This window comes from Leptodactylus fuscus, chromosome 5 (genome assembly GCF_031893055.1).
Source record: "Leptodactylus fuscus isolate aLepFus1 chromosome 5, aLepFus1.hap2, whole genome shotgun sequence".
Lineage (NCBI taxonomy): Eukaryota > Metazoa > Chordata > Amphibia > Anura > Leptodactylidae > Leptodactylus > Leptodactylus fuscus.
Window position 1 is genome coordinate 202,675,042 of NC_134269.1, and position 22,473 is coordinate 202,697,514.

At 44.5% G+C, this 22,473-nt stretch overlaps 1 protein-coding gene across 2 annotated transcripts in view; it reads left to right on the top strand.

Annotated features, from left to right (window-relative positions):
• The window catches only part of DBN1 (drebrin 1), a 54,872-nt gene that overhangs the window by 7,131 nt on the left and 25,268 nt on the right, over positions 1 to 22,473 (top strand). The gene's annotated exons all lie outside the window — the stretch shown is intronic.

Genomic DNA, 22,473 nt, shown 5'->3' on the forward strand with positions numbered 1-22,473 from the left:
ATTAAAATTTCCTGCCATTGAATCAACTTAAGTTGAGAACGTATGTGGGGTTTTATTTCCCCCTCCTAAGAAAGCGGCCATTTTTTCTAATCATGGATGTTACCCTAAATCGGACAAACAAATGGGAACCAGTGGAGCCCATACTCACAATAATCGTTTCTATCTTCTGGTTGCGTTGTATTCTTTTGATTGAAGGATGTTATTATACAAGAGTCAGTGCTGAAGAACAAATGCGTTCTCTGCACAGAATCCGTTCATCCCATTTCTACACAAATGTACCAGAGAATTATAAAATCCCCGTTCCTTATATGGGAATTCTTCCCTTTAGTTAGAGGTTTAACACAGTGTAAACTGTCCACAGTCATTTTAGGAAATTCTTTTTCTTATGAAGCACATGTCTTCAGTTCCTTGCATTGTTAGCGTCTAAAAGAGAAGGCACCTTGATCTTTAGAAGAAAAGTTGTCCAGGGTGCGGGAGGTAAAGTTGTCCGGGGTGCGGGAGGTAAAGTTGTCCAGGGTGGGGGAAGTAAAGTTGTCCAGGGTGCGGGAAGTAAAGTTGTCCAGGGTGCGGGAAGTAAAGTTGTCCAGGGTGCGGGAAGTAAAGTTGTCCAGGGTGCGGGAAGTAAAGTTGTCCAGGGTGCGGGAAGTAAAGTTGTCCAGGGTGCGGGAAGTAAAGTTGTCCAGGGTGCGGATCTTAAGAGAAATGCTAGTAGAAGAACAACGTGCCAAATTCACCTGCATTGGAAGGTGCCTCTATCTGTGTCTACAGGTAAATCATCCCACCCCTGGTCCACCTTCAAGTTGACTATCGTATCCCTAAAAGATCATTAAAAGGTGTACATACAAGGATACATTTCTGTTTCTGATTAAGGCCTCCATATGGCACCATTATCGGTTTAGGAGGCACTGTGGACCTGACAGGCTCCGTTTCATGTCCTTGTATATCAGTGGTATGATATACCGCTAGTGCATTATATTCAGCTTTACCCTTATGGGCCCGGATGCCAGAGATATCCGTAGCATTAGTTTCTGCACAGGTATACCCCCAGGGCAGGCCTTAAAGCATAGCGTCATTGACAGTTCTCTTCTTAACCCTCTACTATCTGGCGGGTGTTCCTCATAACCCAGTGATGACACCAGGCCACGAGGCCCATCCTTCTAACCGTGAAGGGTTATCTGTGCCGAAAATAACACCACCAATGTCTCTCGTGTCTGGGCGCATATCAATAAGACGAACAGTGCACTGAATACAAGGCACCCACAGATTTCTAGTGGTATATCATATGTCTGATCTTAGAGGACGTGAAAGGTTCTTTATTGATCTAAAAATTTTATCTGATTGTAGTTTTCATCGTTAAAGGAATTCTATCATTAGAATTCCCTTTCTTAACTAAGTACACATCAGAATAGCCTTAAGAAACGCTATTCTTCTCTTACCTTTCTTTTTTTAATCCGCACGGCCGTTCCTGAGAAATTTCTTATTTCTTCCATATGTAAATGAGCTATCAGGCAGCACAGGGGGCGTTCCCTGTGCTGTCTGAAAACTGGAAGAAATAAGAAATTTCTCAGGAACGGCTGTGCGGATCAGATAAAGCAAGGTGGGAGAAGAATAGTCTTTAAGGCTATTCCGACGTGTACTTCGTTAAAAAAGGGAATTCTTAGGATAGAATCCCATTAAACTACCACATGAATTGCACTTTTTGTTTTTTGTTTTTTTAGTACAATTAGAATGGATTGTCATATAAAATAATCCTGAAATTGGCAAAGATATCACACAAATTTTGGCCAGTTACTGGTGATTTAGCGCTTGACAAAATATTGGACAGTAGAAATGTTATACCGTCAGATGTTCCAGGCCAAGAAAGGCCAACAAGTGGTAGGGGGCAACACAACAAACAAACAGGAATCGACCGTATCATGGCGTATTAGAGACACAATCCTGGCATCGAGACCAAGCTGTAGTTTGAGTAAGTGGATATATATATATATATATATATATATATATATATATATATATATATATATATATATATATATATATATATATATATATATACAGCTAATACAGTATATAGTAGTTGATAATTTCACAATGATTCTGAAGCTTTTGCTTACGTAAATGTCTCTCATGAATGACCGTTTTTCGTCATTCACGGGTCTTCATTTTTTTTTTTTTTTACCATGACATCACGGATGACATCAGAGTGTAAGGACACACCCCTTTGACAGAATGCTAATACCCAGTTGTCTATTTATTACATTTTTAGGAGGAATAAGAGGAACATGAATACATAGAGTTCTATAAAACATGTTCTAGAATTGTTATCTCATGGGGAATAAAAGCGATGTACCGTATATACTTGAGTATAAGCCAAATTTTTCAGCACAGTTTTTGTGCTGAAAAAGCCCCCCTCGGCTTATACTCGAGTCTACAAAAAAAATGTATTTATTTTAAGGGGGGGGGGTCTAGTTTTCCCAGTTTTTGTGGTAAAATTAGGGGCCTCGGCTTATATTTGGGTCGGCTTATACTCGAGTATATACGGTATTTATTTCTGCAGACGTGTCAGGAGATGGTGACAAGTCCTCTTTAAGCTGTTGATAGACTAAATGGAGCTGATGACAATAATTGGTACCAAAGATGGAACAGTTATTTTTACCTCTATTAACTTATAATGACGCCATTCTGGCATACATGTGCCGTTCACAAAACATGTATAACAAATGCCACGATACTCATAGGAAACGATTCCTTGACAGATGCCATTGATGCCCATTGGCGCCCACTCCATTTTGTAAAGTGGTCGGTTTGGTATTTCTTGACCTGACAAATAGAGTTGCCTTCGTTGAGCCCCTGGTATTTTGGAAAGCCAGATAGTTGGCATGACATTGAGACGTTTTGTATACTGAATGCCCATGGGGGTTGTAGTAAAAGTTTTGGAGAAAGGCCATTGGGATCTACTGGAAAGTGGACAATACCAAGGGGAAGAGTTAAGGGTGCTTCCCGGAGGCAATGTCCAGGGCATGTAGTGCGTACTGCACACCCAACAAAGGACCACCAGTGGCATAGAGAAGTCTTGTGATGAAGTCTTAAAGTCAGAGTTTCTTATTAGGTACCATAGCCCTGGATAGGTATTGAGTTGCCGTCTTGTAGACCCTCTTAAGAATTGCGGTGAGCCTATTAGATTGGGCTGCAAACATGGCGGGTTGTAGGACAGAACATAGCGTTACCATTGTGGATGATGATCAGCTGAAATCTATCCTGGAGCTATGGTTAAAATATGGATCTGGAGTTAGGACTGAGCGGAAATCCGTACATATACGTAACCCGGGGTACTAGAAACACATGTCGGAGGTGGGACATATTGGAGTCTGAGGTCAGCTTTGTCTTGTATTGGGTTTGCTTCGTGTCATGATAAGGAATATGTTCAAGCTCGAAGACCTGTAGTGTAGACAGAGGCTCGATCGGTACGTGGTGCTTTTACGTTGCAGGTTGTACGACATGACCCGGAATTATTGGTAAGGTTCTGTATTAGGAGAAGGCTTTGCTTTAACAAGAATGGATGATATGTTTGGTACAGAGTTTGATGAGACGGATCCCCGCAGGGCTGATCAGCATTTCCTCAGTTACTCCCTTTTTGCTTTTTTGGATCTGCCAAACAGCTGTCAAGTCATTGATTGTAGTCTGTGGGACGTCTTCTGCTGAGATAGCAGGGAGATCTACGTTTCCTTTTACATATATTTGTTGATTGTTAGACCATCTGTCAAATAACCGCAACGTCTGGAGCGAAGAAATGACCTCAGCGAGGCCAACGTCAATGGAAAATCCTGGTACTGAACGTGACATGGCTGCAAGGTGTGAATTGGCTCTAAGGCTGAGGCTCCACGTTGCGGAAACGCAGCTTCTTTTGTTGCGGTGTTTGAGCGCAAGCCAAGAATGGGAGATATATATAATGTTCTTATACTTCTACCTTCTGCTCAATCCACTCCTGGCTTTGGCTCAAAAAACCGAAACAAAATCTTCAACAAAAAAAACAGCGTTTTCGCAACGTGGGGCCTCAACCTTAAACTGTTTTCTGTAGGCATGGTATTGACAGTGGATTAGCCGCAGCTACAATGTGCGGTAGTGGCAAAATAAATAATATTTAACCAGTTTTCATTCATATTCTGCGCAAAAACCCGCACCGTTTTATGCTATTTTCAGTGCCAGAATACCCACAAAAATTGCCAAAAAAATACCATATTTTCGGCAGTTTTTGCTATGGTAGAATTCAGACAAACTGACAAGTGGGTACCCATCGTCTGCCACATCAAAATCTCCAAATATTTGACAGTAGGGTTATACGTTACAGGACACTACTAATATGCAGTGAACTCTTAGCTGATCCTCTACCAGATATAGGACGGGAAAAGTTGTTTCCTGCCGACAGATCATTCTCCCACCCATCTGGTTTATTGCCGGCTGTACATGACAGTTCCTGTATAGACAATGAAGAGGACAAAAGATACCCTTAGAGACGAGAATACAAGACACCTGCATTCTTATTGTCTGAAAGCCATTGGACATCTGTTGAAACATCTGACCACGGTACTACGTAGGAGATGAGTGACCGTATGGACCAGTGCCAACATTGTACTGGATGGAGAAGATTATGTATATGGAGACTTTGTATGGAAAGGTGTGTTTCTTTTCACGTTTTTGTTATATGGTGGAAGGCCAATGACCCACAACGTCTTCTCGCTGCTCCAGATGCAAAGCCAGGCCAACGTAGCCATCTGAGCCGTCTTTGCTGGCATGTGTTTAGCTGCTTGGTTTTCTTTAAGTGGTCTTAGCCGGCGTTCAGGGCTCATATCTCACAGATGCTTAGTGAACTTCAGTTGTCTACTACAATTAACTGGCGGAAAAGCTAGCAGTGCAGCAGATGACCACGAGCAGATGACGGTGCGGGCTGCTCGGGATCAGGCGGACAGGAATAATTACTGCTCAGATGCTCGGCGCTTTATATAGTGATCACTAGGAGAGTGGATATAGCACGGCTCCTATACATTGACTGTCGCTCACTGATCACTTACCGTATATACTCGAGTATAAGCCCAATTTTTCCGCACAGTTTTCGAGTCAATAAGTTTTCTCAGTTTTTTGTGGTAAAATTAGGGGCCTCGGCTTATATTCGGGTCGGCTTATACTCGAGTACATACGGTATATGTTTCCATGGGTTTCAATAAGTAAATCTGTGGAACTCTATCACTACAGTCAACTTACATAAGCTACGTCTTTAGGCGCTAAAATACACGTGCATCTTTGCCACGTGTATTTTAGTGCCTAATGCAAGTTCCTTACATGCAACATAGGCATTGTAAAATATTGTGCAATTGTACAGTATATTTAGGGATTTGCTGAAAGAAGAGCTCTAAACCTTTGGGCTTAATTGGGAATTTTACCTCTATGATGATTGACGATTATTTAGGTCCTGCCCCTTTTGAAGTATGAGTATGTGTTGAGCGAACATTGTAAAATACATCACGCGAGGTTGGATCAAACACGTCCAAACGCAAACTACTATTGTACTCTGAGGTCCCTTCAGACCCCAGAGCATAATGTGGAAGTCCAGGGGAGGTGAGCAAATATAAAAAAACAGTGTCACTCACCTCTCCTGGGCTCCGTTGTGACTCCCTATTGTCTTCAGGTGTTCTGGCTGATATCAGAGAGTGCTGAGGCCTGTGATTGACTTTCAGTGTTGTTGTAATGCATAGAAGCAAGTGTTACGATTTCATGTGACTCCTGAAGCCAAATCACGGGTTTCAGTGGCCCTTGATGTTAGTAAGTAGACCTGAAGAGAAGTGGGAGATGTGCCGAAGCCCAGGAGAGGTGAGTAACACTGTTTTTATGTTTGATCACCTCCTCTGGGCCTCCATTTATTATTCTCGGGGGTCTGAAGGAACCCTTAGTATTGTAGTTGGACCGAATTAAACTTCTGTTGGAACCTTACGAATATTATAATAACCAATCCAAAATAACTGATGCAAAACTTACTACTGTCTTGTACCCATAATCCTTTGGCATTTTAGTACATTTATGTGTGTCCGCGTTGTTACGTGGATGGATCGTTGGTGTCTTGTTGTTCTTTATGGCTTATTTTTCTACAATTGTTCTGACGGTCCACCCGAGAAGGTCTCTTGACAAGGTTTCCCAACATCGGAGGATGCTGACACTTCATAGTTTTACGCTACTTGTTTATGTTAAAGAAAAATGGCAGGATGTTTACAGTATTCTGAGGTCAGCCTCGAAACGTATATGATGATCGATATAGACAGAGGTATGAAGCGGTCTTTTGTTTGCTATAGTAACCAGTCCTTATGCGGCTTTCCTTTAGATGGAAGGCCTGAGGTGTTCAGAGCCTGCCAAGAAGCTGTAGTGGAGGTTTACGTCTTCAGTGTTGGACTAGGGTGCCTAGAGCCCACCCGTAAATTCTGGGGTCCACTTGAAAGGAGAAAAGGAGAAGTTAATTGGGAAAATTGTATGATTGAAAGGAGGCTCTGTTGGGCCACATCCAGCCTTGATACGAGATGATACATTTGGGCATGGATGTATACCGGTTCTCTATGGTATCCTGTGATACCCTTGCCCACAGATGTTGCCCTTTAGATCCTGCACATCCGTAGGTTGCTGAAGCTGGCCTCACAGTTGGTACCATAAATGATTGGCTGGCAAAAAAAAATAGGCAGGACAAGGAATTGTTGCAATTTGGTGGAGACATGCGGGCAAGCATTATCCTGCCAAAGTATCCCATTTGGAGGCCCTGCTATGAGAGCCCAAACAGAACCTGGATTCATTGCTAAAGAAGAAACCGTTCCCGTCCACAACAGTCCAGGGTTCTTGTTCACGACATCACTGCAAACAGAGACGATGATACTGGATAGCAATAGCAGGGCATGTAATGGGATGCCAAATTTCTTTCTGCTAAGTGCCTAGAAAAGGTACAGTCAGAGAGAGAAGTGCACCCTCTACCTATATAGTGGACGAGTAAACTGTGGGAGCTGCTGGTTCTTGTCCGTAGTCCAAGTGATCCTCTCTACTGGTGGTCAGTCTGGGCCTCTCAGAATCTGCTTGCAGTGTATGTGTGCTCTCACGTAACCACTACTCCCGACACTTACTGACTGCTAGGTGTATATGGTAATAACCACACTGCTTCCCTCAGTCCAGTGATGTCCCTCTGTCCATCAACTGGTCCAAATGTCCTTAAGTACGTTATTGAGTCATGTCTAGCAGTCTGTGATCTCTCACCAAGAGGTACACTACCCAAAAGTAGTCTCTGAAAGCCTTTTTTTTTTTTTTTTTTTTTTATATACCCTCTTGTGCCATGTCCCATTGATCAGACCACTCCATGCCGAGTTTTATAGCCATCCGACATTTTTATCTGGGACCATTTTTTCTGTGGTCAATGAATATATCAGACACTGAATTATTTTATGCCTGTGCTATGTGAGTATAAAAATAACCTATGACTTGAGCCCTTTGTCCTCCGTGAGAACAGGCAGGTTTGTGATTTATGACACTGTATACATTAGAAGAATAGTTTTCATACCATGTATAGTTACTATTCCAACAGGGACTTGAAGCCCTGAATGATTCCAGGACTGCCACGTCATGAGGACATTCCTCGAAGAATAGGCACGTGGGCACTATGATAGTGGAGCAGCCCGCAATGAAGGTGCTTATATGGCAGCCAGCCTTCTTATGTGGCATGGCGTCTGCTCACACTACATGGTGTGCCACGTAGAGAAAGCGACACCTTAGTGCTACCAAACCTGTGAAATCCTTCCTTACCACAAGGAGTTAAGTAATTGCTGAACGCTTTAGGACCTTGGAAGTCATACTTAATGCTGACAGTGTATCCTTGGAGGATTTTATGAAATATTGCTCAATTAACTGAGTGCATGTAGTATATACGCCTGGAATGGAGGGCATGGCTACACGGCTCATCTACGTAGGCTTTATTCAGTGCATTGATCTGTATGGATGTCCACCATATAGTAGAGAGCCTGGTGTAAATAAAGAAGGCCTAGTCTTGAGTTTATGAACTGTCCATTGAGGCGAACTTGGATTTTAGCTTCCCAGTGGTAGACGTGACCGGGAAATTTAGATTGACTGCACCATGAAAAAAATGTACCTGCATATTGTATAGAGAGAGCTATTGATGATGGGTGTAGATACCGCGCCCCGTGGCTGCCGCTCTTTGGTAAAAGGGTATGTCCGCTGCTAAGGTAACTGATTCCGTTAGCTAAGAGGATTGTGAAGATTAAAGGCTTGTTTCCTGTTTTTATTCCTGTTTATTTCTTTTATCTCTTATTTTATTTTATTTATTTTATCTCTTGATGATATACGGAGGCCAAATTCGCACCTTCCCCTGCCAGGATGGCCTATAACCTGCCGCACATCCACATGTGACATAGCTACAGTTTAGACTTGAGGTTCACACAGAGGTTTTTTTTCCTACAAGGTTTTGGACAATTTCTGCACCAAGACCTACAGGAAGACTCCTGCAAAGATCTTGCAGAAAATCTCACTTTAATGGGAAACTGCTTCACATTGGTTAATTAGTCAAGTTTTCTTTTTCCTTTTGAGGAGGAATCGGCACAGGGTCTATTCAATGGAATAACCTAATCAAGAACCTAATGAAGATCATGTCAAAAGACAAAACAAAAACCTCATCCAAAACCTTATGTAAAACTCATTCAGGCAAACGCACCTTCTTTCGTTGCAGATTTTGTTGAGGTTTTTTGAGACAAAGTCAGGAGTGGATTGAGCAGAAGGAAGAAGTGTAAGTGCTACAAAAAAAAGCTGCGTTTCCGCAACGTGGGGCCTCAACCTCAAAGTGGATTTGTCCACCTCAGAAAACCCATTGTGAACATACCCTAAAGTTCCAAGTTTGCCATCAGAGGGTCTGTTCCGATGAAAATAGAGCAAGTCCTACCCTGCCCCAATTCATCAGAACACAATGCATTGGTAGCCCCCATAGAGGTAAATGCAAAATGGAACGCACTTGGATCAGTCCGAGTGTCATCCATCTGTATTTTGCCTCAATTTGGATGCAGACTGTCGTGTGCATGGGGTCTAAGGGAGCATTTAGATGAGGCAACTGCAGAACTGTTAAGCTAAGGCCCCACGTTGTGGAAATGCAGCTTTTTTTGTTGCAGATTTTGTTGTGGTTTTTTGAGCCAAAGCCAAGAATGGCTACAAAAGGAATGGGAAATCTATAAGAAGTTCTTATACTTCTGACTTGTCCTTAATCCACTCCTGACATTGGTGCAAAATCTGCAACAAAAAAAGCTGCATTTCTGCAATGTGGGGCCTCAGCCTTACAAGGAAACTCTGCCAAGCCAGTAAGAACGTATTGCAGGGGACCCTATGCTGGGCACCCTCATATGTTTAGATGATCCAGGAGCATTTCCTTGAAAAAAAGCTATTTTTAGAGCCTGAAGTGCAATGGTGGTGTAACAGAGCCCCCAAGGCCTCCAGCTGAGGAACGCTATAGATGCATGTACAGGAACCAAAAAGCAATATCATAGCTGTGGGATAGGAGGAACCTGTCAACTAGGTGTACATGGTGCTATGAAAGGTATGATGGTGCTCAGTTGAACGTCCCCTCCAATGACTCCCTACAACATGCAGCATTGCAACCATAAGTGTCCACTTTCCCGGTCACTATCGTTCGCTTTCAGTCCCTTTGCTTGTGGATACAATTACATTGTGCAATTGCATATAGTATATAGCCATTGTCAGTGATCTGTTATAGAATTTGCTGCCTTGATATGTCCTCCAGGCTTCACTTTAGTGCATCGTTGTCAAAAATATGATAAAAGGCAGTCCGTCCGTCCGTCTGTTCTACAATGTAGTGGTCAGTCTGTGCCTAGCTACTAAAATACATCGAGGCTCCATTCCAAAAATCAAGGACATCTAAACTATGTGCGTCACGGCTTGTGCCAGTCTATATCAGATGGACTTTTCTGCGCGGGTAAATACGTTACCTAATATTTGTTAATAAATAACCTTTTACATTTATTTTAAATGTGGAAAATACTGGAAAGGCCGAAGGGCCTAATATCTAACCTGAGCGAAGCCGAGCGGAGATCACACAGAGGTGAGTGTGGTTAATACATTGCCTCCAAAACTGAGCACAGGACGTGACAAAAATTTAGTTTATTATTATTTCTGATATATAGCCGGTATATGAAGCGTTTTTTATTAATGAAGATGTGGCGGCGCTCCAGGCAGACCAACACGGTGCATTTCTGCAGGATGGTTTGCCGGTGTTGCAAGAAGCCATGTCTTTAAGCACGAGGGCAAGGATGTGGCTCCAGCGGGATGGATCTTCCCATTTCGGCCGCATCATCCGTGAACACACCAACAACCGATGGTCAAATCGGTGGATCGGTTGCGGCGTACTCGTGCTGTGGCCGCCCTCGCTTGCCAGATTTGACCCCTCTTGATTTTTTCTTCTGGGGACTTGTCAAGTCCGTTCTGTACGCAACGCCTGTGCCAACCCGCAAACAGCTTGTAAACCGCATCCAGGCTGTGTTCGTCGGGGTGAGAGACATCAGGGTGCGTCAATCCATCTCCCGGCGTTGCACTGCTTGCATCGAGGCAGGTGGCCGCAAATTCTAGCAACTCTTGTAATAAGTAACAGCGACTAAACTGATTTCCCATTAAAGCGCTTTCTCTCCTTTCACATGGCGCAGCGAGGGATAGAAAACCGACATCTCGGTCTACCTGCAGCGCCACATTTCCACATTACCCTGATTCTCCAATTTCGGATTGTGCTCGTTCTACATTATTTTTAGACCTATAATAGAGATCCTATTAGTAAGACTATATGAAGATGTAACGGACGTGTGCAATGTGTCATCTCGCGACCAGCTGCGTTACATTTTTACGGTACATAGTGCCGACTGACCTTTCCTTCGTAACCACATCTTGAGGAGACTTGGAGACTAAGCTTGTAACATGTCACGCTGGACCTAGTATTTTGCTTTGGCTCCGATGCCAAGCGTTTGTTCAGCTCCTCCCGTTACCATTTCTTGGGAAGTGATAATTGCATGTGTTTGGTTAATAGAGGGGCGCTAAAGATGGGGGCGCTGCAGATGACTCGTTGCTGCAGCATATCCTCGCCACAATCTATGGGCTGTTTATAGATTTCCTTTACGTTGATATACTTAGCACTTGTTAGCTAATCCATGTATATAGGGAGCGCTGAGTTAGCCTCCCACCTTTCCCTTGGCAGTGTTTGATGCTGACAGTCTGTCCGATTTACAGCGTTTGTGCCAAGCTCTCCGATGACAATAGTAATGCTGGCAGTGCAACATTTCTCTGTAATGACAGCGTGCCAATGTGGGCTTCATCACATACAAGGTAACGGATGAAATGGCAGAAGGGTTTCCTTGTTGTTGTTTTTTTGTTCCATATAAAACACGTGATATCCCACCCCCGTAAATAACTCTGCTTTGTATTGATAGCGTTCTATAAACTTACCATACCAGACACTGTACATTGTACCACCTCACCTGTGCTTGGACCCTGTATAACCATATACAGTCCGTTCACACCGTGTAACCGACATATGGACCCTGCATTACTATCTTTGGGTGTCATATCTGAAATCTGTGCCACTGTGCCATGTGAATGAGGCCCATCTAAGGGCCGAATCACATCTACATTTGGGTTTCCTTTTGGGGCATCCCCTGAACGGAAGCCTAATCCACATTGAAAAATGGTTACCTAAGGAAACCTGTGGACCCGGTAGACTATAATGGGGTCTGTGTGGTTTCCGCACAAAAAATGCGGAAAGAAAAGTCCTGCCTTTCTTTCAGCATTTTTCATGCGGAGCGAGGAACGGAATGGGCCAAACGCAGATGTGAACCGAGCCTTAGCAGGGACAGTCTTTTGTCTGACACTAGGTTCACACTAACATTTAGGGTTTCCATTCTTCAACTCTGATCACTGTGGAGCAGATTATACTGTGTGGGGGTCACAGTAGAGCTGAAAGCTCTATAAAGCCCCATTCCTATGGCCATATTTTGCAGGTCTGTAATTGTTGTGTAATTGTGGATCCGCACATGGTTAAGGTAAAATTGCCGTGTTGGCAAAAAATGGAAACCCTATCTGTTTAAAAAGTGGTTACTTGAGGAAACCCATGGACCACATAGACTAGTGATGGTGAACCTTTTAGATACCGAGTGCCCAAACTACAACCCAACATCCACTAATTTATCACAAAGTGCCAACACGGCAATTTTACCTTAATCATGTGCGGATCCACAATTACACAACAATTACAGACCTGCAAAATATGGCCATAAGAATGGGGCTTTATAGAGCATTCAGCTCCACTGTGACCCCCACACAGTCCAGTCTGCTCCACAGTGATCCCCACACAGTATAATCTGCTGCACAGTGGTCCCCACACAGTACAATCTGCTCCACAGTGATCCCCACACAGTATATTCTTCTGCTCGGTGGTCCCCACACAGTATAATCTGCTCCACAGTGATCCCAACACAGTATAATCTGCTCCACAGTGATCCCCACACAGTATAATCTGCTCCACAGTGATCCTCACACAGTATAATCTGCTCCACAGTGATCCCCACACAGTATAATCTGCTCCACAGTGATCCCCACACAGTATAATCTGCTCCACAGTGATCCCCACACAGTACAATCTGCTCCACAGTGATCCCCACACAGTATAATCTGCTGCACAGTGATCCCCACACAATATAATCTGCTCCACAGTGATCCCCACACAGTATAATCTGCTGTACAGTGGTCCCCACACAGTATAATCTGCTCCACAGTGATCCCCACACAGTATAATCTGCTGCACAGTGATCCCCACACAGTATAATCTGTTGCACAGTGGCCCCCACACAGTATAATCTGCTCCACAGTGATCCCCACACAGTATAATCTACTCCACAGTGATCCCAACACAGTATAATCTGCTCCACAGTGATCCCAACACAGTATAATCTGCTCCACAGTGATCCCAACACAGTATAATCTGCTCCACAGTGATCCCCACACAGTATAATCTGCTCCACAGTGATCCCCACACAGTATAATCTGCTCCACAGTGATCCCCACACAGTACAATCTGCTCCACAGTGATCCCCACACAGTATAATCTGCTGCACCGTGATCCCCACACAGTATAATCTGCTGTACAGTGATCCCCACACAGTATAATCTGCTCCACAGTGATCCCCACACAGTATAATCTGCTCCACAGTGATCCCCACACAGTATAATCTGCTGTACAGTGATCCCCACACAGTATAATCTGCTCCACAGTGATCCCCACACAGTATAATCTGCTCCACTCTGGCCCCACACAGTATAATCTGTTGCACAGTGGCCCCCACACAGTATAATCTGTTTCACGGATGGTTGCCCAAAGAGAGGGTGCCACCCCTGGTTTGCCATCCCGGCAATAGACTATGATGGAGTCCACAGTGTTTCCATACGAAATAAACTACATATTTTAAGCGGAATCGGGGACGGAGTCCCAGAACGTTAGTGTGTTAATCGGTTGCCAGTGGATTCGACCAGGAATGCAGCAACCTTAGTTGGCAACCGATCAAAATGAAAGACGGCCCCCACTAAGATGGAACGGGGAAAACCTTTAAAACGCTGCAACATTTTTAATCCCTTATATTTGCAAAAATATTTTAACTTTTCATTGTCTCCAAAATTTAAAACCCTAAAGACTCCTTCCTGAACATAATCCTTTGTTTACGCGGAAACTCCAAAGTGGAGGAACATTCATACTTGGCGGAGTGTGCACGTGTATGCAGACGTCAGGGGGATTGTTGTCAGTCTATTAAAGCTCTAGGGCCACCTTTATTGTTGAATCGGCTATCGTGTGCTGTTTTGCTAAATGTTCCCCTATATAGGATGACGATGACCTGTTAACCTCTTCCTGACCTGTGCCGGATAGTAACATTTAATAGGCAGCCGAGACCTTATAATTGTTTACTGGGGCTGACCTGGGATTTGCAAGGATTGTCACTATGATTGATCCTGAGTGCCCGGCGTCAGGCAGCTGTCGGGTCACAAGGGCACAATTTGGCCACATGCATGTTGTACCGTATTGTAGTTTCCGCGCCTATGCGTCCTCCATGTAACGCTTGAATCAGCCTTTCCTGCAATCCTGTACGGTAACATTAACATTTTCTTGTAGCTGCCAGTTCCCAGCTGTGTGTTTGCTTCCTGTTGCCAAGTGTCCTTTTATTTCCACTGAAGCATTCCTTCCCCTCTTGTCTGCTACCAGATTTTGGTAGCCTGTAAAGTTCAGATTTCTTCCCCCCCCCCCCCCTCCCTCATCTGACAGTGACAGGACCGTAAGGGTATAAACACTTCCCTCGCTGATAACTGTGTCTTGGAAGTAGGCAGAATTCCCAGACAAGACATGAGAACTGTAGGAGATTAAATTGATCAGATTTAGATTGTTAACAAATTGGTCTGTATTGAGTCAGTTAATTCCATGTAATCTGACATCCGGTATTCCAGAAATTGGGGTAAATTGGGATTAAATTATAGAAAAATCGAACCCAGGGTAGAAAACTTGGTGGATAAAATCACTAAGTAATAAACTTTCCATAACTGATAATTCCTAAATCCAGCTTCAGATAGTTGTCATACAATTGGATTTTAACGGTCCATAAAATTTAGGTCTCGTTTAAATTTTTAGTTACTGTTTAAAGGGATTCTATCATTAAAATCACATTTTTTTGTAGATCACATGTAGGAATAGCCTTAAGAAAGACTATTCTTTTCCTACTTTTAGATGTCTTCTCTGAGCCGCCGTTCGGTAGAAATCCCAGTTTTCATCGGTATGGAAATGAGTTCTCTCGCAGCACTGGGGGCGGGCCTCAGCGCTCAAACAGCACTGGGAGTGTCCCCAATGCTGCGAGAGGACTCTCTAGCACCGCCTCCATCTTCTTCAGGAATGGCCTCTTCACGCGTCTTCTTCGGGTGTTGGGGGTTAAACTTCTAGGCCTCGGGCACAGCCGACTGCGCATGCCCTCCGGCCACAATAAAATGGCTGCTAACGCCAGCTTACTGTGTAAGCGGCCATTTTTCTTGTGGCCGCAGGCATACGCAGTCGGCTCTACCTGAGGCCTAGAACTTTGACCTCCAGCGCCGGAAGTTGACGCCATTCCTGAAGAAGATGGAGGCGGCGCTAGAGAGTTCTCTCACAGCATTGGGGACGCCCCCAGTGCTGTTTGAGCGCTTAGGACCGCCCCAGTGCTGCGAGTGAACTCTTTTGCATACCGTCGAAAACCTAGATTCTTGATAAAGGTCCTGGCAGGTACAGGGCAGGCCTGTGTTATCGGTAGGCTCTGGCGGCTTAATCAATCCAGCACACGGGGGCACCTTTCAGGAACTGGTGTAGATTTCCTATATAATTTGTCAGGCCGAGACCTCCCCACGTTGGTACAACCCGCCCCACCCACATTTGCAGAAAATGGGTTGCAAAGTGCAAAAAAGGGGCATATGGGGGATGTCCTCAAGTCTATGATCTCTTCAAACCCAACCATTGTAATGGAGGTCCATCCAGTCCACAGTCAAACCCGTCTCCATCTTTATACACCCAATAAAGCGATGGGTTTGTATGTCATCCTCACACAACTGTATAAAATGGATACGCGAATTAGCCCCAATTCTTTATGCGCAAAGGGTTTCTCTAAACTAGACATCCCCTTTAATGTGACAGATGTATGCACGCGTATGCCGGCGTACTCCCCACTGAGTTCCATTATAGAACAAAGTCTACGTCACCGAGTAAATAATAGCGTAAAGCCCTGAGCTATTTTCTGTACTAAGCATATGCTTGAATGGCATACGGTGGGAAGTAAGAAAACATGACACGATTTCAGGGATTTGTTCCGGCTTTATACGCTTGGCTTACAGAGAATTATAATGACTATCTGTATAGGATGGTGTCCAGGTACGGGGTCCTTTGTCTACGGATGCCCGAGCGTTGCCTGATATCTGTATAGGATGGTGTCCAGGTACGGGTTCCTTTGTCTACGGATGCCCGAGCGTTGCCTGATGTCACATAGTCTTGTAGCGCTATGTCTGTGTTCTCCGTTCTCCGACTTCAAGGGAACTTCTTTGTTCTTTGTAGGGCTGGAAGGTCAGATCGCTCTCTAGTCCCCTTTCAGGATATGACCTTATTGGCCCATCGCTCATTTTGTGGGCCCTGTCTACACCCCCCCCCCCCCCTTCCTGCAGATCACTCTGCTTTTCCCAAGCCTCCATATATTGTCATATCTGCTTCCCCTATGAGTGTCTGACACATTAGGGCCGCCGAGCTGGATGGATGCATTTCATCTCCAGCTCTATTCAGACAATAGACAACCCCTCCTTCTCCCAGCTGCTCCAGATACTCTGTAATTATTAGTGGGGGTTTCTTCAAGGCTCAAGTTTGTTTTTTTTTTTTGCAAGGGGAATAGTGAGTCGAGACGTTTTTTTGTTCCTTCCATACTAAATAACATGTCAGCTGCCCGGCTCCTCAGCCGCAGAATTGCCATGGCTACAGAGGGATGCCGCTCGCCTGACTATGCTGCAATTTCGACATTTGCAAAAACACATTAAAGTACCTAGCTAGAGACCGGTGGCTGGAACACAGATAATGATACGCCGTGTACAGTGCCAAGAGAAGGGCGAGAGCTGTTTCCGCTAAAGAGATGTTGGCAAGATTGAGGGCTGGTAATATTAGGAAGGCTCCAGCTGTGCTAGAACGTAAAGGATATCTTGGCGTTGTGTCTAAAGCTGAGTTTGCCTCTGCAACAGCTGCACATGGCCGAAATGTCCACCTGTGGTGGTCAAGGGTGCAGCCATTACTTGACACCGATATCATACGGGCTTGGTTGCCAGTCGGTCCACCAGGGTAGTTTGCGACCCTCACCCTTGACGACCACGTCTATATATTGTGTAGACCCTCACCCAGACGACCACGTCTATATATTGTGTAGACCCTCACCCAGACGACCACGTCTATATATTGTGTAGACCCTCACCCAGACGACCACGTCTATATATTGTGTAGACCCTCACCCAGACGACCACGTCTATATATTGTGTAGACCCTCACCCAGACGACCACGTCTATATATTGTGTAGACCCTCACCCAGACGACCACGTCTATATATTGTGTAGACCCTCACCCAGACGACCACGTCTATATATTGTGTAGACCCTCACCCAGACGACCACGTCTATATATTGTGTAGACCCTCACCCAGACGACCACGTCTATATATTGTGTAGACCCTCACCCAGACGACCACGTCTATATATTGTGTAGACCCTCACCCAGACGACCACGTCTATATATTGTGTAGACCCTCACCCAGACGACCACGTCTATATATTGTGTAGACCCTCACCCAGACGACCACGTCTATATATTGTGTAGACCCTCACCCAGACGACCACGTCTATATATTGTGTTGAGGATATCCCAAGACCTTAGGTAGCGGTTAAATTTTCTAGCCCAGATTGGAGGATTTGGCTGCTATACCGAATTGATTATGTACAACCGTCCCAACAAGAGTGAAATTGTATCTGTGCTTTTTTCCGTCCTACTACTCTATGGTGGTCAATGGCTGCACAAAATAGTGGCTAAATTCGGTGAACTAGTGTACCATTGGCCGTCACCAGTAATCAAGGTTTCTCTTCATGTAGCTGCTTTGGCAAAGAAACCTAGTCATAACCAATCTGAGAATAATTCCTTTTTAAGACCACCACAAAAAATTGCAGTGAATAGTGGCCCTGTTGTGCCATCTGGGATGTACCAACCAAACTCCACTCTATTTGGTGCATAATTTTTGATCAATGGCAGCTCCTGGTCCCTTGGCACTTTTTCACAGTCTGCAGAGCAGGGACATCCCGGTGGGTCAGGATAGGTATACCCCAGTCCGCCAGATTTACACAAATCTACGCCATAGATTTCAGTTTAAAATACAATTGGGACCAGTCATCCAAGTGTGTGTACACAGGAAAGACAAGATAAAATCAATGGATCCGCGCTTACCCTCCCAACGACTTTTATTCAGCATGTAGCAGACAATACACAACGCGTTTCGGGACGCAGCCCGTCCCTTTCTCAAGTGTCCGTTTTTGTCCTTTATAGATTTCAGTTTAACCTCACGTACACGTTCAAGAATGAGGGCCTTTCAAACTTGCGCTCGGTCTCCGCTTTGTGCATTCCACCGGGTTTCCGTCTTCAGCCCCGGCGAAACTGGGCAGGGGACGAAAACCTGACGATCAATTTTAAAATCCATTTACGCGAATGAGTTTGTAAAGGTGACCACCCGTGTCTACCTTCTGCCAGTCCACTGGGAAACTGATTTTTTTTAACCAAACATGTCCTACTGAAAAAACTGGACTGGCAGAAGGCGGACACGGGCGTCACCTTTACAAACCAAGTAAATGGGTTTTAAAACTGACCTCCGGGTATTTGTTCCCTATCCCCTGTCCAGTATTGCCAGGGCACAAACCGGACACCGGGTGCAAGTGTGACTCTCCCCTTACTGAGAGGCCGGAGCCTCTTGGTGCTTCTGACGCATCTTGTATCTGTTGGGGAATGAATTAAAGGGGTTTTACCACAAAAGCATGTTATCCCCATCCATAACTAACCGATCAGTAGGGTCTAAGTGCTTAGACCCCCACTGTTTGTGAGAACAGGGGACTTTTGAATGAAGGGGTGGTCAGTCCACATGACCTGCTCCATTTATTTCAATGGTAGTGCCAAACATGGTCGAAATACATCATTCGGCTATCGTCCGCGCCCCCATTGAAATCCAGTTTCCTGATCGGTGGGATCTTATCAGTCAGAACCCAACGATCTGCGAGTTATTATGGATCGGGGATAACGTACTATTATGGGAAACCCTTTAAGATTGGCGTAAGAATCCCCAGTCTGAATAAATTCTCCCCAGCGCTTTCCTAAAGTGGAAAACCAGTATAGAGAAGACGGTGAAATCTATACGGGTGGTGGTCTACTTTTTATTGTATTCCGAAAAACAAACGCCCCCGTTCTCATTTTTGCCGACCATTAGATATATTTATTGAGTCAAATAGCTTTTTCTGGGTTTGGCCCGATTTCCGAGATCTGGATTTTGCATTTCTTCCTTTACCTCATCCTGTGGTCAGAAGAATCTTCCGTCCTGACGTTCCTATAAATGCCCCCCCCGCCGTCCCCTGTATTTCTATCTCTGTTGGAAATCTATGGCGAATATCTTTTACCTCCGTGTCTGGAGGTCATGGACGGCGTTCTCGATCTCCTTCTTGGTCTCCGGCAGCAGTATCTGACATGTTTATTAACAGGTCGCTCTGCGTCTACGCCGGCGCTTCGTGAATTTCTTCCATCGTAGGATTCCTCAGTCTGCTACCATGGCAACAGCTTGTAGACCCCCGCGTATAGGAGAGCGGTGGGGTCGGCTTTTGTCTGGGCGTATTATGGAGGAGGAGGGGATGTGAGGTTCTCCGGGCGCTGCCCCAAAATCTTGGGCATCTCTTTCTTTCTGTGTTTATTTAGTGTAGCCCCCCTCCCCCAGTCTTCCTTTTCTTTCCTTTGACGTCCTTGTCTTCTCTTCGCTCTCGTGTTGTCAATGGGAAGAATAACAATTGGCCGCGCTTCGGCGGCTTCGTAAACATGTGTGGTATGGATGTGTGATTTCTATCTGTGCACTGGGCTTGATGTGTACACGTGTCACACACATGAGGGATTCTCTCGAGCTGCGGAGCATGGCCGTGCTCCAGTTCACTACAGTGACTGCAACGCGCTGACAGAAAGCTTATGTCCCACTTACTGGTTGGTGCTGGAATTGCCCTTGGGGAGCCATGATGGTAAAGCGATCTGCTAGCTCAACCTAGTGTCTCACATTCAATTCTCACACAGTCTGTACGCTGACGGGTGTGAACTTGCGCGAGGTTGCCAAGTCTCTGGACTTGTTATAATATGGCGGGATAGTCATTGTCCTAAGAGAATCCCCTATACTCACTGCCCCGAGTGCCGTACATACAAGGCGTTCTTCAGTAAGGTATCCAAGATGTTTACTTGTCCCGTCTCCAAGACTTGAAGCAAACACTATGGTATAGTAATATAAGATAAGATTATCCTTTAATGGTCCCAAAGTGGGGAAAATTCATTGTTACAGCTGCAAAGTAATACAGATACAGGATAATACACAGTAATATAATACAGGACACACATATGCTGAGAAGAGAAGATATACTAGGAGTCCATAGTAGCTAAGGAAGAAGGAAGACTTCAGGATCATTTAGATCTCTGTGCGGAGTGATCTTCGCTTGGTCTGATGTAGATTATACAGCCTGATCGCGGTTGGGAGGAAGGATCTCCGATAGCTCCTTCTCACACTTGGGGTGAAGCAGACGGTCACTTACAGTGCTGCCAAGTTCTTTCTCATACATGGAGGTCACCACAGACAGTATCCTTCTGTCACCCACCACCTGTACTGGGTCCAGGGGGCTCCCCAGGACAGAGCTGGCCCTTCTGATCAGCCTGTCAAGTCTGAATATGACCATATTCACACTGCTGCTTTAGGAGCGATTGTTGAGACATTTCTCCTTTAGACCTTCTCCCATCGATTGCTTTTTTTTTTCCATAGCACCTTCCATATCTTAGGGCAGTACGGTGGCTTGGTGGTCAGCATGGTAGCCTTGGAGTCCTGGGTTCATGTACTGTACACCATTTGTATAGGAGTTGTACATTCTCCCTGTGTTTGGGTTTCCTCCAGGTACTCCAGTTCTATCTATCAATGGGATTCCATAATATTAATAATACACTCTATTTATATAGTACCAACATGTGCCGCCTTAAAGGGATCCTATCCTTAAAACACAATTTTTTGTGACTAACACGTAGGAATAGCCTTAAGAAAGGCTATTCTTTTCCTACCTTTAGATGTCTTCTCCGCGCCGCCGTTTGGTATAAATCCCGGTTTTCGTCAGTATGCAAATGAGTTCTCTCGCAGCATTGGGGGCGGGCCCCAGCGCTCTAACAAACTTTTAATAACATACCCCTAAGATCTCTTATAACCCCCCTGCCCTACAGTTCTCTAAATTATCCTCCTTCGTCCACCCTGATAATGAAACATCTTTCCAAATATACAGAAACTTCTAGTACAATGATGACCATTGCTCTGATCTGTCTTAGGCCAGGTTCAAATCTGCACTCGGGTTTCCGTTCAGGACGTCTGTTTGGGGACCTCCCCCCACTTCCCCCCCCAAATGGGAACCTAATCTTCATAACAAGCGATTACCTTAGGAAACCCGCAGACCCCATAGACTATAAAGGGGCTTCGGGTGGTTTCCGTTTGGTTTCTTCCATAAGAAAAGTAAGAAACTTCCTCCATATTTTTCCGCGTTGGAGTGAATGCAGACCGATGGAGCTCCGTCTGTATCAATCACTCTGTTGTCATTTAGTTCCGTTGCTCTCATCCTATGACTCACGTGTGCAACAAACTTCAATAACAGTAATGTGAATTTACCCTTAACCTCAAATTTGTCTAAACCCTACAGTGTCTGTTTTGTGGACAGGTCACATTCACATTTCCCCTTTAAGTGGAAAGGGAATTATTTTCTGGGGTACTTCTATAATGGGGTCTGAGACTCGGGGAAGATTTTTTTTTTTTTTTTCATGATCTGTAAGATTTTTAATGTTGCAGTGAAGTCTGGCTTTTAAAGAACACTTAGCTTAGTACTTTATCCCTACGTTTATTAAATATTAAAGCCTCAGGGCTCAAGCTATCAATGATTCTTAATGGAGTAATTACACTGTACCATTGGGTTGCTCTGACTGCTGAGAAGTGATCTCTATAGAGCAGGAAGTGTCAGCAAATTGTGAGAACTGTAAGGTTTCAGGATTATTTTGAAATATAATAATAATAAATTTTATTTCTATAGCGCCAACATATTCCGCAGCGCTGTACAATTTGTAGGGTTCAAATACAGACAGAAAGATACATTACAAAGAAATAGTCACTTCACACAATGGGACTGAGGGCCCTGCTCGCAAGAGCTTACAATCTAGATAAACTGGAATTTTTTTAATAAAATGAGGCAGATTTACTATTATTATTATTATTATTATTATTATTATTAGTCTGCATGCAATACTGTTGTATTAATAGACTGTCTAAGTCAACTATTCCTCCTGTTAGCATAGTGTATCCTAGAAAAAATGTGCCAAAATTAGCACCTATTTGGGTGCTACAAGGTGTTACGATTTGGGCCATACCCACTTCTGCCCCTTCCCATGAAACCAAGCCCCATTCTAGTGCAGGTTGTGCAAATTACGGCAGAATTCTAGCTCATTTTGCTTAGTAAATGTCCCCCAGTATACAGTAGGAATACATTGTATTCCGAAGGCTCATTCCCTTTAA